Source organism: Populus nigra, chromosome 6 (assembly GCF_951802175.1).
Source record: "Populus nigra chromosome 6, ddPopNigr1.1, whole genome shotgun sequence".
NCBI classification, from domain to species: Eukaryota; Viridiplantae; Streptophyta; class Magnoliopsida; order Malpighiales; family Salicaceae; genus Populus; species Populus nigra.
In genome coordinates, this window is record NC_084857.1 from 19501204 (window position 1) to 19520189 (window position 18986).

Sequence of the window (18986 nt, forward strand, 5' to 3'; positions counted from 1 at the left end):
TATCTCACCAATCACATTATACCTCCATAATTTCTTGCTGTTTGACTTGGTTTTGCACTTAATAAGCCATGCACATGCCTAGTTATTCATGAGTGCTCTAAAGATTTTACTAGTATCTCATAAGAGTGGCCCTACTCCACACTCATATAGGTGATTCTATAAAGTGTTCACTGCAATTTGAACACTATCAATAAGGAATATGAAACTAATTAAGAACTTTGTAGTTCATCCTCTCTTTAATTGCAAACTAGCACTATTCTCACATCATAGAAAAGAACTTGTTTTATAATGCTACAGAATCACAAATGACTTTGTTATTACCTATATGAACCTAATTTATAGAATCTCCAATCACATAGGCTGGATTACCATCATTTTGATTTCTCACTTAAGCATTAGTCTCATTCCCCTCGATGTTTCTAATATCATCTTTCTACCAAGTGATTTAGTTAGAGGATCAAGCAAATTTATTTCTGACTTTGCATAATTAATTGAAATAATTTCATCTTTTAGCAGCTACTTTACAACATTATGTCTTAATCGAATATGTCAATTTTAACCATTGAAAGATTTATTCTCAGCAATGGCTATTGCCGCTTGAAATGTATGGATATAGAAGGTGTTCATTTTATTCCCAATGAAATTTCAGTTAAAAAATTCCTCAACCAATCAGCTTCATTTCTTGTTGATTCCAAAACTATAAATTCTGACTCCATGTGGATCGAGCGATTAAACTTTACTTGGATGATTTTCAAAACACTACACCACTACCAAGAATAAAGATATAGTCACTAGTGAATTTTATCTCATTTAAATATAAAATCCAGTTAGCATTGTTGTATCCTTCTAATACATCAGGAAATCCACTATATAGAATATCATAGTCCATGGTACCTCTCAAATATTTTATTAGTAGGACTATTGTCGCCCAATGCTTATGATTGAGATTTTTTTTTTTGTATATCTACTCAATCTACACGCAGCGTATGCTATATTAGGTTGAGTGAAGTTCATCAAATACATCAGACTCCCAATAATCCGAGTATACTCAAGCTGAGTAACAACTTCACCTTTATTTTTCTTTAATTAAGTGTTAGCATCATAAGAAGTACTCACAAATGTCATATCAAAATGACCAAACTTTTTGAGAAGTTTCTCTACATAATGTTCTTACGTTAACATTATATCATTGTCTCTCCTTATAATTTTAATACTCAATATTACACTAGCTTCACTCATATCTTTCATATCAAATTTAGAGGCTAAAAAACATTTAATGCTATGCACGTCATTCATGCTGATACAAAAAACAAGCATATCATCTACATATAAACTAATGATCACATATTCATTATCAATAGACTTAGTATACACATATTTATCCACATTAGCTGAAGAAAAATCATCACTTAAAACAACTTGATCAAATTTCTCATGCCATTGTTTAGGAGTTTGCTTTAAGTAATATAAAGACTTTTTCAACTTACAAACTTTATTCTTTTGACCAGGGACTATGCAACCTTTAGGTTGTAACATATCTATCTCTTCTTCTAGATCACCATTTAAAAAAGCAATTTTAACGTCATTTGATGTATAAAAAGGTTATAAATAGAAGCTAAAACAATTACCACTCGAATTGAAGAAATTCTAGTTACAGGTGTAAAAGTATCAAAATAATCCACATTTGTTTTTAAGTAAAACCCTTTGCAACTAATCTTACTTTGTATTTATTTATAGAACTATCAGGAAAATATTTTCTTTTAAAAATTCATTTACAACTAAAAGGTTTTGCATCTAGGGGCAAATCAATAATCTCCCAAGTTTGATTTTGTAAAAGCAAATCAATTTCAACTTTAATTGCTTCTTTCAAAACAAAGAATAAAAAAAAGAGATAACATCATAGTAGGTTACTAGATCCTTATCTACTAGATAAATGAAAAAGAATCATTTCAAAAAGAAATTTCTTTCCTTTGTTTCTTACTCCTTCTCACTTCCTCAACGTGAGTTTCATCAACTCTATTATCACTAACAAGTGCATGAGAAATATTTTCATTTAATGGATAAATTTGTTCAAAGAATTTTGTATTTTTTGTTTTAATAATAGTATTGTAATTTAGCACATCACTCTTCAAAACTAGAAATCTATATGCAACACTATTTTCAACATAACCGATAAACGTACAATCAGAAGTCTTTGAACCTATATTTTTTTTTTGGTTTATGGAGCATAACCTTCCATAATTTATAAGGTGTTAAACTAGTTTTCTTATAAGGAATTCTATTTTGTAAATGACACTCAAATAAAATAGTTTCATTCCATAAATTATTAGGTGCTGAAAAACTAACTAGTATAGCATTCACCATTTCTTTTAAATTTCTATTTTCCCTTTCAGCTACCCTATTAGACTCGAGTGAAAAAGGTGGAGTAACTTCATGTATTATACCTTTCTTTTTATAATAATAATTGATTAGAAAATACTCATCTCATATATCAGATCTAACTCATTTGATTTTTTTATTTAGATTTTCTACTTCTTCTTTATATAATAAGAACATGTTATTAGCTTCATCTTTACTTTTAAGCAAGTAAAGTTTTGTATACCATGAAAAATCATCTATAAAAGTCACATAATATTTCTTACTGCCTCTAGTCATAGTTTGTTTTAAATCTTCTAAGTCTGTGTGTATTAAACTAAGCAATTCAATTTCTCTTTTAACAGATGCATATGTTTTCTTAGTAATTTTAGCTTCAACATATATTTCACATTTATTCATAAATAAAGAATTTAAGCTAGAAATTAAACCAAAAGAATTCATTTTCTTAAGATAAGATAAATTAACATGTTGTAATCTAGCATGCCATAGATCAATTGAGTCAAGTAAGTAACCAAAAGAAGATGTATTTTCATTCATTTCAATAGCAACATCGAGTACAAAAAATTCATGGTTACAATATTATTTCCTCAGAAATATATTGTTCGTAGTCATTACAATCTTGTCAGATTCAAATGACATATTGATCCCAAATTTTCCCAACAAAGCCACGTAGACCAAATTTGCTCTTCTATTAGGGACATGCAGCACCTCATTCAAAGCCAACATTTTGCCCGAAGTCAATTTTAGGACTTTGCTTTTTCCAAGAACATTTGCAGTTCTTGAGTCTCTAAGGTAGACCATTTCTTCTTCATCCTTAAAAGGTGTATAGTAGGAGAAGAATTATTTATTTGCACATATGTGCCTAGTAGCACCAGAATCTACCACCTAATTTTTCTTATTGGTTACCATATTGACTTAAGAAATAACTATAGCAATGATATCTTTTTCTTCAACCATGTTAACCTTAGTTTTAGGAGGATTGTTGTTTCTCTTTCTATTTCAGCACTGAGGTGCATGGTGGCTAGGTTTTCCATACACAAAATGATTTCCTTTTTTCTTAAAATTATTGGGTTTGGGTTTGAACATATTGATATTGTTACCATTTAACTTAATATTATTATTATAAAATTTATGCTCATACCTTTTTAATGTGAACTCCTTTTTACTAAATGATGCAACCATATTATTCGATAGTTTCATCCATATTTAACTAGTATTTTGCCTATGTTTTATATATAAAATGTCTTGATATTATTTGTTTTATGTTTTGAAGACACTTTTGGATGAAAAATACAAAAAGGAATAATTGGAGGTAATTACCATATTTGACCTTCAGTCGATGTTTTTGTGCAGAGCGTGAGCTCTAGAAGTTGAAATGAAGTGATTCCAGTGGCATTAGAAAGCTAACTTCCATACCTTTCTAGAGATCTAAGACAAGGAAAAAAAAACAAGAGTATGGAAATCGCAGCCTTCAAAGTCAAATCTTGCAATCTACCAATGTTGACCTTCGACCATTCCGACTTAAATATCTTGAGTTATGAAAGTCCATTTGATGCAAAATTAATTTTTTTGGATTCCTGACACAAAAACCTATCAACGTACTTAATTTTAGAAAAAAAATATCTCATATGAGGGAGATATGAGTTTTCTAAGATGACAAATGAATTCTGCCAACAAAAAAGTTTTGTGAATAAACGAGTCCAAATTATGTCCCGAAGCATCCAAACCAACATCCAAGTTTTATTTCAACAATTTAGCTCCTCTGAGTTAAAGCTTGAAGATTTCATGCAAGGCTATTTCTTTTTTTAAGAAAATAGTTATTGAAGTACTTAAATGTAAACTGTCTACTTAAGAAAGGACTATTTTGTAAAATAAAGACTAGGGTTTCCTAGGGTATAAAAAAAAGAGAGAAGGAAAAGATGAGAAGAGAGGGGGACAACCAGAAAAGAGGAACACAAGCCCTTTCTCTCATAAACCCGAATTCATGCACTCTTTTTTCTTTTTGGTTAGTTGTTCAATAGACATGCAAGACTAAACTCTTTTTCTTGGTTGCAAGGACACAGAAACCTTCGGATTTCAAGAACTATGAGATCTATTTAATCTTTTCTTTTCAATTTATATGATGAATGAATATGTTTGTTCTCCTATGATTGTTTATTTTAATTGTTACAGCAGATTCTAAGTTATTATTGTGAACAATCTATTGCTAAGTTTGTTATCAAAACCGGAGTTGTGATATATGAACTTGTGAAGCAATTAAGTTAAATAATTGTGGCGGATCTACGCTATTAATCTTAGGGAGAACATTCGATCAAATCAAACATAGATTGCGGGCAGTTATGTTTTCTTGATTAATTAACTTATCTAGTTCTTAAGGCTGCCATTAAATTAAATTACTAGTGCGGACAATGTGGTTGTTTGATGGTTATAATTACGTATATAACGGATCTGTTAACTAATAAACATAAGAAAAGATAAATATACAAAGTATAAATTAACGTTTTGTTTCCGTGATCAGTTCTGATTTCTGTAGGTGGACGTTTACTTGCGACCGAGGTTTGTTTTTCTTGATAAATTTCTATTTTCTTTGATTTAGTATTGATTGCTTCTTTCTGTTTACTTTTACTTTAGCCTAGATAACCTTCAAACACCCCCCTCAAATTGCATATCATCTAGCATAAAAATCTGACTTGAACCTTCCTTGTAGGATCAATTCCTTGTTTGCTCTATACTATCTTGTGTGTTGTGTTTTAAGTTAGGGTAATTAATTTGTCCGGTCACGATCAATCAAAGATAATTGTCTATGCTTGTGTTTGAGTTGTCGCTCCGTGAGTTTGGTAGTTTTTCAATAAATATTGTAACAACGAATCCTTCAAGAAGGTTGATATTTTAGGTTTTCATGTCCTCTAGTAGTCTATGGTATTCGTTAATTTGAGTTTTGATATCTTTTTTATCCACCATTTCCTATTAATGAAAATTTTCAATGATAAATTTTTGTTTTCTCACATCTTCGGCAGTATACTTTATCAACATATTGCTCTATATCTCTTTCACTTCCTTATAGCTGCAATATACATCAAATAACTCATTAAAGAGAGTGCTTAAAATGGAGTGTCTACAAACCTTTTTCCTTTATGTCCATGCTTCGACATTGTCATTGGTCTTGGGATTGGTAAGAACCCAAGCAACTCCATGAATGTCAAGGACACCAAAGATCATTTCTTACCACCTTCTGAAGTTTTCTCCAGCAAAAACCTCAATCTTCAAAATATCATGGAATGGTTTAGCTAATGACACAGTGGCAACAACAACAAAGTTAGTGACATGAGAGATGACAACAATAAAGTTCTCAACAACAACATTATTAAAGGCAGCAATGTTGTTGGCAGTGGTGTTTCCATCCATGTTACTTCAATATCCTTAAGATTGTTGTGAAAAAAAATATAATTTGAGGCATGTACAAACATTATCCTTAAGGATATTTTCTAAACACAAGGCTATCCTCCAAGATTTAACAAGTTCCTCCTCTAACATGAGGGTCACAGAAACAACTAGATCAAAATCGAAAGGAAATATCAGCAAGCCTTGCAAATACAAAAAAAATAATACTATGGTTTTCTTTAACACACTTTGACTGTAAGAGTGCATGGTATATATAGGCTGCTAATATGTAATAATTAGACAAAAAATAAATTAAAAAATTAAAGATTTGTTACAATAGTTAAAAAAATAAAAGAGTTGCTAGGGAATTAAAGAGTTGTAGCTGTTAAAAAAGTTTTAAAATAAAAGAGTTGCTAAGGAATTAAAGAGTTGTAGCTGTTAAAAAAGTTTTAAAATAAAAGAGTTGCTATAATTTTATGACTGTTAAAAAATTAATTCCAAGTGTTTAAAATTTTTTGGTTTCAGTAGACAAATGGTTCAAAAAGTATAGGCGTTGCTTCGCACGCAAGGAGGGGGGAATCAAAGATTTTCCTTTTGCTCGGCTCAACCTTATGCATGCGAGCCCACTATCCTTTCCTTGTTGGCTACTATCTTATATCAAAGTTCATTATATAAACACTAGATAAAGGTCTTATTTTTCTAATATGGGATAAAAACCTTTTGAAATAGTCTTCATTATTTACAATAGTCTAATGCTAAATTGTTTTTCATTGTTCTTGTATCTTTCTGTTGTGTTTCCATGATCTATGAATTTAGCACCATAATCGATTGGTTAGTTTTCCCCATCTTGCTATAAACAATCACTTTTCTTATTATTATTTTTTCTTTTTTAATGAATCAACTTTTTTGTTATAGATTTTTATAATTAGAAAAATATTAAAAAAATAAAATAGGTCTGAAAAACATCTCAGACCCAAAACATTTAGATTCATTCATTACTAAGTTCTAAGGATATATGGTTAATCCTATATGATCCACTAAAATAAAAGCATTGAAGGCATGATAAATCGTCATGCCTCTCCATTTAGAATAATCATTCATATTGATGTAATGATTTTCCTATACTTATAGGTGTATACAAGGTCTCTTAAGGGACCTACCATACTTACTATCTAATTAATGATATGTATGGGATATTTGTCTTTCATTAATGTCGTCGAAAGCAGAGGACTTTCCAGTCCTTCTCTTCTCTAAAAACAACAAGGTTCAGAGGGTATAAATACCTCTTAAACTATTCAGGTAAGGGGTCATAACTTTTTATCCCTTAAGATAAACTTATATACATTTCAGAGCATTAACCATCTTAAAACTAAAAAAACAAACATCTTTGTTCTTTGAATTTAAGGCTCTTTTAAGTTATTTATTGTCTTTCTCATAAATATACAGACTTTATCATCAAATGGTCTTTAAGTCCCCCTAATTAGGACTATTTTTGCAAGTACTCAAGCTTTTACCATAAGCCTGAAATTCTTTAGACTAAAAGGAAGAAATCTAAGTATTTGAACATATTGATTAATCACTATCTCAAACACTAAATAACCTTTTATTTATGTTTTTTGGATTTTAGGGCATCATCAATGGCGTCGTCTGTGGGAAAACTTCCAAAAAGTCATAAATATCGTTATTGTTTTATTGTTCTCCCTAATTATTATCATTAATAGCAGATAATCAAGACACTCCTAAAATAAGATGAGTTATTGATCTTCCTGCCACAGTATATACTCCAACCTTTACACAACAAATCTTTCAATAACTTATGGAATAGATACAGCTCTTCACCTAGGCAGTGCTGGAAAATCAACTAGTGAGAGAAAATCCACCTTAATGAATCTCTGCCTCTCTTCAGCAAGTTTTTACATCTTTTCACTTACCTCTACATCAGCAGGTTGCCCTACCTAGTATCCGTAAATGAGTACACTATCTAGAAGAACGCAAAAAAATGATCTCATAGAGGGTCTTCAACCTCAGGGGTCATCAAGCCATTCCAAGGAGCATATACACCCTCATGATGCTTGGGCTTAGAGTGGTTTTTCTAGGCATCCATCTGGGCAGCGTAACAAAAAGGTTGTTTATTTATCACGCCATCTTTCACCCGAGACTTCAAGTTCTCCTAAACTCGATAGATACAAGAGTGGCAAACAACTATAAAAAGGATTCATTCAGAAAGATGTCTACACTTCTCATCAGATCAGAGATTCTCCTCTATCCAGACATGTGTTGAACATCCGCATACCTAGACACTACATCGCCATTAAAATAACCCTAGACAACTATGATGGACTTTCAAATCTCGGGGAACATGTATAAAATATATGCAACAGTCTAGAGTTAGTCATTTAGGATAACCATGCTATATGCAAGATCCTCTCTATGACCTTTAAAGGTTCATTAAGAGTATGATACAATAACTTGAAACCAAGTTTATTTGCCAGTTTCAGTGATCTCTATGCCAAACTGGTGGCACATTTTAGTATAAGAATTCCAGCCAAAAAGAGTTCCACTGAACTTCTTATAATCACCTAAGCGGAGGATGAGTCTATAATGACATACCTCAAGAAATTTAATCAGGAAATGCTTAAGGTTGAAGACTTAATTGAACATGTAGCTTTAGAAGATCTTATAAGTGGAGTGAGGGAAAAAACTTGGTAGAGAGAGTTCCACGCCTAATCGGACAAAAGGTTACTAAAAGTGAAGCAAACCATAGAGAGTCACATCTAGGTATAAGAGACAAGTACACTATACCATGGTCCTCTCCATTTTACCAAGGATAAACAGCTAGAAAGGTCCTCCAAATAAGATCTCTTGCCCAAGTAGGACTGCTCTCCTAGAAGAGATAACAATCTCAAGAGAAGTCAGAAGAAACCGCTTAAGGAACATCTAAGTTATCTCGAAGCACATACTTTTCAATTGAACACCTCCCTCATTGAAGTCTTTGCAGTCAACCAAGGCAAAGAGTTTGTCTAATATCCTTCACCTATGAAGTCCCCTTCTAGTACACGTATAACTAAAAAGTATTATCTTTTTTTATAAAGACAAGGGACATGACACTAAGGACTTCTATATCTTAAAGAAGGAAATTGAAAGGCTGATAGTTAAGGGCTACCTTTGTTAGTTTCTAAATAAAGACTTTTTCCCTAAGCAGAACAAAAAAGAACCTAGTCAATCTGTTACAACTTTACCTAAGATCAATATAATCTTAGGAAGGAACCTCTACAGGGAGGATTCTAATAATGGAAAGAGAAAGTATAAGAAACAAGTCCTCACCATTACTAGATTATTGGTTCAATGGCACGAGCCATAGTTTTTACTCCTGAAAATGGAGAAGAAGTGACTTTTCCATATAAGGATGGTGTCATTTCTATAGTTATCTCTAATCACAAAGTACATCGGATACTGGTAGATGATGACAATGTAGTTAACGTCCTCTCTATATAAGTTATGGTCCAAATGGGACCCCTTCAAAACTGACGCCACTAAAAACTTCTCTCATTGGTATAGAAGGTTCAGGTGTGCCAGTAAAAGGTGTATTAGAGTTACTTGTTGTAATGGGTATCCTTCTGAAATGTGTCTCACTCCAACAAAGCTTCATAATGATTGATATGACATTGACTTATAATGTCATTTTATGAAAACCCCTTCGACATCAAATCAATGTCATCATCAGTACCTGGTGCTTCCCATGAAGTTTCCAACTCATAAGAGAGTAACCACGTTATAGGGGATCAAGCAACATTTAAACAATGTGTCATTGCTTGCTTGAAGGGTAAGAAAATGTTGATATTGGACCTACAAAGGTCCTTGAAGGAAAGAATAAAAATCAAAATTGAGGTTGCTGAGAAATTGAATGATGTTTGCTTAGGGGGAGATGAACAAGTTGTCACAAAAGTGGGATCCACCTTAACACCAACACAATATAAATCATTGACAGAGCTTCTATAGATCCAAAAGTTGAATTCCACAACAAATACATCAAAGATGTCAAGCATCAGTCCAAATATAGCTACCCACTAATTAAGAGTAGACCTAGCTGTACATCTGATCCGTAAAAAAGGGAGGAATTTAAAGGGAGATACATAAGGTTATACCTCAAGAAGTAGATAAATTTATGGCCGCTAGTTTCATTAGGGAAGTGTTATACTCGACCCAGTTGACAAATATAGTTATAGTCAAGAAGAACAATGGTAAGTAGCGGATGTGTTTGGACTTCACTGACTTGAACAAAGCCTACCCAAAAGATAGTTATCCATTCCTAAGAATTGACCGTTTGGTAGATGCTGCTGTGGGTTTTAAATTCTTGAGCTCATTGGATGCTAACTCAGGATACCATCAAATCCCCATGTATCTTGAAGATGAAGAGAAAACAACTTTTATAACTAAATCTGATACTTATTATTATAGAGTCATACCATTCGGATTGAAGAATGCAAAGACAACATATCAGCAAACAGAGTCATACCATTCAGATTGAAGAATATAGAGACAACATATCAGTAAATAGTTAATCGGATATTCAAAAATCAATTGGGAAGGATTATGGAGGGATATGTTGATGACATGTTTGTAAAAAGTATGACTTTTAAGCAACATCTCATAGACTTTAAAAAAAATTTTAATGTCTTAAGTCAATACCAGATAAAACTTAACCCTTTCAAATATGTTTTCGCCATCAAGGGTGAGATTGGTTGCTCTCAAAAGATTCATTGCTCGTTTGGGGGAGCGTATTCTGTAGTTCTTCAAAACATTAAGAAACACAACCAGCTTTGAATGGACTAAGTATTATCAAAGGGATTTTGAAGAGCTTAAAATTTATATGTCATCCTTTAAGATTCTATCTCAACCACGGGAGAATGAAGACTTGTTTCTCTACCTAGAGGTGGCAAATTTAATAACGAGTTTAGTTCTAGTGAAAGAGAATGAAGACGTACAACGACCTATGTATTACTACAGTCAAACTCTCTATGGTGCAGAAACAAGATACTTAAAGATGGAGAAAGTAGCTTTAGTTCTGGTAAGGGCCTCTAGAAAGTTGAAATCATACTTCCAAGCTCATCAAGTAACTATATTGATAGACCGACTATTGAGACAAATTCTTCACAAGCTAGAATTATCTGGGTGCCTAGTTAAATGGGCTATAGAGCTAGGAGAATTTAGACTTCAATATGAATCTCGTCCAACAATAAAAGGTTAGGCCTTGGTAGATTTCATCACTAAATGTTTTTTTACAGAACGCGTAGATACCCCTAATCAAACACCTTCAATGACATAATTTTTAGCCTAATCAGAAACATTAATGAGATCACCAGTGTTGCTTCCTGCTTAAAAATTATATGTAGATGGTGCTTCCAACATAAATGAAAGTAGAGCCAGAATAATGCTTATCAATCTTGAAAAACAAGTGTTGGAATATGACATTCATTTTAAGTTCCTTGCTGCCAACAATGTAGTAGTATATGAGGCTCTTATAGCTAGACTACATCTTGTAGAGGCTTTGAATGCCTATATAAGCTCATAATGATTCCTAGTTAGTCAATGCCAAAGAACAAGTGAAGCAAAAGAACCCACCATGCAGTTGTATCTTCACAAAGCTATGCCTTATCTCAATGTTGGATGTTGTTACCTAATTTTTGACCCATGTTTTGATAAATTTTTAAAAAAATCTAAAAATAGCGAAAACATTGAAAAGCAAAAAAAATACGTTTTTAATACATTTGCATCGTTTTTAGCATTTTTAGCATCGTCTCAAAAGAATTTAAATTTTCAAAGATATTTGAAACGCATTCAACTTTTAACGCGTTATTTTTAAAAAATCATTGATTTTTCTCATTGAGTCGATGTTGATATTGCTCGTTTTCAAAAAATACAAAAAAATAAGAAAAATCAAAATTTACAAAAAAAAAAAGTTGAGGGACCAAGTTTGAAAACCTAGCAATATTTTTGCCTATAAATACTAGTCTTCAACACACACAAAAGGGGGGTAATTTTGCAAAATAGGGAGAAACCACAAAAAAACCCTAAAAACCTAACTCTTTCTCCCCACTCACCCAAGCAGCCGCACGCAGCCACCCCTCTGCAAAAAAAAAAACCTTCTCCTTCTCCTGAGCCGCCCCCCCGGTCTCTCTTCCTTGCTTAACATAGACAAGTCGCCGCCCCTTTCCTTTGGTTTTGCTCCCAAAACTAGCCAAAGGAAGGCAGCCGCTGACATACTTCCCCTGGCCACTTCAGGCCCTCACCAGGTTCCCCTCTCCCAGCCAACTATACCCCTCTGCTCTGCCAGTCCTCATCGAAGGTCCAGCAGCCCCCCGATCCCTGTCATCTTTCCCTCTCAGCTGCTCCCTTCTCCAGCCGCAGGCTCGCTAAGACCAAAAAAAGGGCAGAGTCGTCTTCCTTTGCTCTCCCCTCTCGTCGGCCGCCTCTCCATCTTCCCCGATCTTTTCATCTCCATCAACACCGAAGCTTCCCCGCGGCAGCGCCGGCCTCCAGCACTCCTTCCTCAGTCGCTAGAGCTGCCGTTTTGAAGAAGAAGGAAAGAACAACAAGAACAGAACAACAGATTCGAGAATGGATTTGCACAAAAAGAAAAACTTAAAATCAATTGTTCTTTGTGTGGGTTGCTTCTTTCACAAGTGACGGTGGTCCTCACCACTGGCAGGGAAGGGAAGAGGAGAAGAAGTTGAGCAAGACCCACCCGTTCACCTATCTTTTGTGCTGCGGCGAGTGAACCCACGCGCCGCCAATGGCGGTGGTGCGTGGACGAGACGCTTTGCCACTATTCCTGCTCCCAAAAACCTTCCTTAACACTGTTCCGGCCTGCAGAAGGGCTTCCCTGTAATTTCATATTGTTTTGGGGCTATTATTGTAATTTTAATGTAATTTTTGTTTAATTATTTTAAATTTATATTTTGTATCGTGGATGTGAAAAAAAAAGGAAAGAAAGAAAAGAAAAGAAAAAGGGGAAAAAAGAAAAAAAATATAGTCAAAAGTGTATGTGTGTGTTTGAATTTTTTTTATGGATGTTTTTTTATGATAAAATCGCAAAGAATAAAGAAGAATTTAATATTTTGATTTGCTCACGGTCTAGAATTATTAACTTATACATAAGTTGTATTTCTAATATCCGATGAAAAGATAAAATTTTTAAAACTTCTTTTAACACGCCAAAGCCACGAAACAGCTTACCTCAGGTAGGGTGCGTTAAGGGTGCTAATACCTTCCCTAACGACAACCAGTCCCTTACCCGTGAATCTCTGACAAGACCAGTACACCCGGGTTTCCTAGTAGCCTTCAATTAAATACTAGGTGGCGACTCCCAAAGAATCAAATCAATTAAGCATAACGAAAAATTGTCAGCCAATGCCGCGCGGATTTGACGTGCGACATTGGGCATAACAATATTTCAACCACTCATGTTCCTAAAGAAGACAATAAAAAATGAGCAGACCTCTTGTCTAAACTATCAAGTTCTAATCCTATGGAACTCTTTGTCGATGTTTGGATGGAAGTCTTGGAAGAACCTAGTGTTGGTAAATATGAGCTGGTAGTTGTTCCCATCAATATAACAGATGATTGGAGAATCTTTAATATAGATTATTTGTAAACAAGAGAGCTATCTTTAAACAAAATTGAAGTTATTCGCTTGATAGGATGAGCATCGGGGTATTGCATGATTGATAACGTCTTATATAAAAGATCTACCTCAACTCCATTATGAAATCCTTGTCCCTGCATGAGAGCTCCTATGTTTTACAAGAAATACATGAAGGCATAAGTGGTCTACATACAGGCTCCAGGGCTCTTATAGCTTGGGAAACACAAGCAGAATTTTATTTACCAACCATACTTCAAGATGTCATGAGCCCAGTGAAGAGGTGTGATAAATGTCAAAGGTTTGCTTTAGTTCCTCGATAGCCATTTGTAGAAATGACCACTATAACTTTCCCTTGACTGTTTGCACAATGGGGAATGGACATCCTAGGTCCATTCCCTAAGGCCACAGGCAAGAGATAATTTATTCTAATGGTCGTGGAATATTTTACTAAGCGGGTTGAAGCAGAAGCTCTAACAAATATAACCACCAAAAAGTGCTTTCATTTCTTTGAAAGAATATCATATATTGCTTTAGGCTCCCTAGAGTCTTGATCACAGATAATGGAATGTAGTTTGACAACTATAAGATGAGAGAAAACTGTCAAAGGCTTTATATTGATCATCGTTTCTCCTCAGTATCACCCTCTTAGATAGATGGTCAAGCTAAGTTGACTAGCAAAGTTTGGCTTAATGGACTTAAGAAAAAGATAAAATAAGCCAAGTTAGAATAGGCAGAATTGTTGAATAAAATTTTATGGGCCTATAATATGACTAAAAAAACATTTACTAGTGAAACACCATTCCTTCTCACATATACAACAGAAGCTATAATCCCAGCTGAAATCGAATGTCCAAGCCACCGAGTAGTTTACTACACCTCAGAAGGCAATGAACAAGGTCTTACGATCAATCTCGACTTCCTAGAAAAATCACATTTGATAGTTGTAATTAGGAATGAAGCACGTAGGCTCAAAGCTACTCAGTATCACAACGTTAAGGTCAAGAATAGAAGATTCAAGTTTGGAGACCTGGTACTCAGAAAACTAGAGGCTACAGGCAACAGAGAGAGCAGGGGCAAACTAGCTTTAAAATAAGACAGTCCCTTCAAACTAGCCCCTACAAAGTCCCAAGGGATGGTATGTGTTCTCCCCAAGGGCAATCTCTAAAGGATTGATAAGCGATCTTCTTAAAGACAATAGACCCAACAACAACGATCACCCTACCATCTAACATCTTAGGTCTCAATAGCATGTAGACTACCCAATGCAGAGAACCCATCTCCACCCCAGACAGGGGGTAACATGGATATATAGCCATTTTTAGATATTGGTCATTTAAACTTTCCATGTTGGTTTTAAAATTTCCTTAGACCTTTTCTAAGTATTGGAGGTGTATGTTACCTAATTTTAGGTGTTAGGCTCGAGGATGTATGTTCCCCAACCATAGGCGTTGGACTCATGTTGACCCATGTTGGTCTATCAGTTAATTATAATTTTCCTAAAACAAATTTTAAGTATTGGAGATGCGTGTTTTCTAACAATAGGTGTTAGACCTGTTTTGCTACTTAAAAACAATAATGATGCAAACAATGTAACATAAAATTTCAAAACCTGAAATATAAAACATAGGCCTTATGGCCAAATTCAAGGCTTTTAAAAGCCCAAGCATTAAATACGTTATATAACACTTAAAGAAATAACAAAAACAAACTTTAAAGGAAACTGCATCTTCATGCTAGGTTCATGAGCTAGATAAACTTCATCCCTTATCGAGGCAACTCTGACTAAGAAGTCATTAGCAAAGTTTGAGATTTGGTTGTCTAGGAAACTCTTGTTAAAGTCAACTTGTATCCCTTTAGAAAGTTAAAGAAATATAAGTTTGACATGACCAAGAAAACCTTGTCCCCTATTATCTCTGTTAAAGATATAGACTCTCTATATTCAGTCTAAAAAGCTTAGGAGGAGTCCTTCAAGTTTTCCATCCTTGCACGAGAGTTTTGAACCTCCTTCCTAGTTATCATCAGCTCCTCTTTTAAGGTCTCTCTTGCCCATTGTCATAACCCATTTCTGGGTTATTCCCCAAAATAACATATTTTTCTTTCCAAAATAAAATAAAGGGTTGCAACGTGGAGAAAGCAGACCGAGGAGGATTACAAACATCTTGAAAAATCAAGCTGTAATTTTGGAGGAAATTCGAGGCCTAATTATACCCCCACTATACCCAAGACTAAAGAAATAATGCAAATAAAAGGTCAATTAAATAATTATTGGATGAATCTGCATAAAAATTAAGTCCAAGGACATAATTAAATTTTTCATAGGCCAATTTGATTTAATCATAGGTCAAATTAAAGTTTAATTATGTTTAAGAATAATTTGGAACCAATTAAAGGATTTAATTAGGTGCAAAGACTTAATTATACTTTAAATGGGTCAAATTAATTATATTAGGGGTTTAGTTGGTGAAAAATTAAGTTTGGGAGCCTAATTTGGACTTAATTGAGAAGATTAGAATTTTAAGAGACTAAATTTGATTTTTACCAAGTCAATTGATTGAAATCGGGAGCAAAATCACAAGAAAATCAAAGTTTTGAGGCCAATTAGAGGTTAAATTGAAACATTTCGCAGTCAATGACCAATCTGCAAAAGACGTAGAACTATAGAGGCTCAATTGATTGAAATTGGGGGTGAAATTAAAGAAATTAAAAGTTTAATGGTCAATTAGGGCTAAATTAAAGAAATCCAAGACTAAGAACCAACATGGAAAAGGCGCCGAAATCCGAGGTTAAAATTAAAGTTTTCCAGGGACTAAATTGCATTAAATCAAAATTTAGGGTTAATTAGGGGTGTAATTAACATAATCAAAAGTTGAAGAACTAAATTAAACTTTGATCAAAATCCCTAATTCGAAGACAAAACGGTGTTGTTTTGAATTATTATTTTTTGTAAAGAAACCAAACAACGCGTCGTCTGGTTGTTGTTCATTATCTTCTTCTTTTTTTACCCGAAAAGACTATTCATGAGCTACTTTGCAGGTGCATTTAATATCTCTAATCTCCACCGAATTTGGCAACACCTAAACCAAAATGACCACTTAACATTTCTTTACAATCAGGTATGGTTCGTTACCTTGAACTGCTAAATTTGACAGTTGATGGTGCCTATTTTAAACCAACGATTGAGATCCTTCCGAATTAAGAGCAAAAAGTTTTCCACTACCAAGGTGGATTTCATGGCCTAAGCATGAAGAAGTTCGAGTATAAAGTTGATGGAAAACCAGTCTTTCCCCTAATTTTTCTACCATTTTTGTCTTTCCCTCTCTCTGTCACTCATCTTGCCGTTACCACCACAACACCGTCGTAATTGAGAATGGCTCAACCTTCTCCACCAATCCAACTCCTCGCTAGTGACAGAAACCATCACCTCCATCACCAACTTTTCTTCCTCTCTGTCAGCCCCCTGCACCACGACAGTCATGGTTCTTGCCTCCAGCTCCCTTTGAACCACCACTTCTTCTTCAGTCACACCGTGCGCCACCAGCCAGGCTACCAACAACGCCCTCAACCTAGGTGAACTCTGTCAACCCTCCTCGCCTGCAGCACGACTTTTGTTCTTTTTCCTTCAATCAACATGCAGGACGTGAATTAATTCACATCCTGCATTGTTGGCTTTCACCAGCAGTTATGGGGATGGGTTGCACTTGATTCAACCCAGCCTAAATGACTTGACCCAGCCCATGTGTTTAATAATATTTAATTATAATAATATATATTAAAAAAACAAAAACATTCCAAAAGAATTCAAGGGTCTTTTCAAAATATTTTTGATTTGCTCGTGTGTTTTTCTACTAATTTTGCTTAATATTGGGTTCTATATTTACACCATAAAATGTAGATCCGGTATTAAAATACCCGGTCCCAAAAGTTTTCTTAAAAAATTCAAAAAATTAAAAAATCTTAAAATTTTTAAATTAATTTTCTCTTTCAGAAAAAAAACAACAAAATATTTTATTTTTATGCATACGGCCAGATCCTAAAAAGTTTTCCAAACATATTTTCACAAATAAAAAACAAAAAATTTCATCTTTCTCATGTTAAAAAAAACAAAAAAAAAAGAATATCGTAACTAGTTTATAATTATCCATTAGGATTTGACCAAAATACAAAAACTTTTTACCAATTATTGTTTTTAGGGTTTAGATGTAGATTTTAATAACTATGGGTATTAAAGATACAAAATGCAAAATAAATGCAATGCTAAAATTCGAACTTTAGAACGGTTAAGATTTAACCCGATAAGATAGAAACTTTCTCACGAAAGGAGATCTACCTTGAACTGTAGACGAGACCAACGAATAAAAACTTGACCTAGAAAAAAAATCAAACAACAATACAGCTTATCTTAAGTAGGGTGTACTGAGAGTGATACGTCTTTCTCTTGCACAACTAGTCCCTTACCTAGACTCTCGCAGACTATAGGTTCCTAGTAATTATAATACTAGGTAGCGACTCCTGAACCTTAATCATAATTTTATGATTAAACCCAAAACTTTTTTCTTCCCAACAACAATACCTCTTAGGAGGCAAAAATAGCTCGCCCGCGCCCTACGTCGCACCCGCGACACCCCTTAAAGCTCAGTCGTTTGTTTTTCAAGTCAGTCATCCCTTTCTTTAGGAAATCAATACGGTTGTAAACTTCTGTCATTCTTTGCTCAGTTGACTCCAAGGCATGGGTTTGAGCTCCAATATGCCTCTATAGTCTAGAGTAAGCAGTCCTAAGAAAAACTATCTCAATATCTTGAACAGATTTTTCTTCTTTTAAGTCTCTGTATTTCAGACTTATCAGCACGGTATTGTTCGATGGCCTTCTTCATGGCCTTTCTCTCCTCAGCCCACCTGCTCTTGGAGTTGACACATATTATAAAGGTCTAATTAACCAAAGAGATAGAATAAGTTCATATCTTTCAAAATAGCATAATAAAATGGACAAAAAATTGACTTAATTTGCTATCTTACCTAAATAGCTATCTGTCTAATAATGACCAAGCGGCGCTGGAAGCTTGAGTCAGTTAATCCTTCCACATCCGAAGAAAAGGTGAGAAGTTTATTTAATGTCTCAATCGCATCTAATCCATTAAATCCTAGTGTAGACCTCCCCTGGATAATGGTCTCTATTATCCCCCATTTATTCCTCACTTATAGTAGGGAAACCTTGAGATTGAAAAGGATATCATTTACTCCCGTGGGTGTAGGAGCATGGCTAGAGGACACATGAAACAAGTAATTAGGGTTTATGGGAACATGAGTGCTACGTAGAAAAGGAACAATCATCACGTCAGAACCAAAAGGAATGGAAACTCCCATTCTCTTTTATTAAGGGGCTACCTCAAGAATAACGATGTTGGTAGATAGGTTCCTCTATTTTGTATAGAAGTTGTGTGGAGAAATACATTTCGTTTAAGACTAGGTTTTGAACCTTGCTTGCAGCTGTGGTATGTATGTGTAGCTGTTTTTTGCAAGATCTGTATGTGCCTCGCATTGCATTCTTTTAAAACTTCAACTTCGGTTACTAGATATCAGTTTGAAG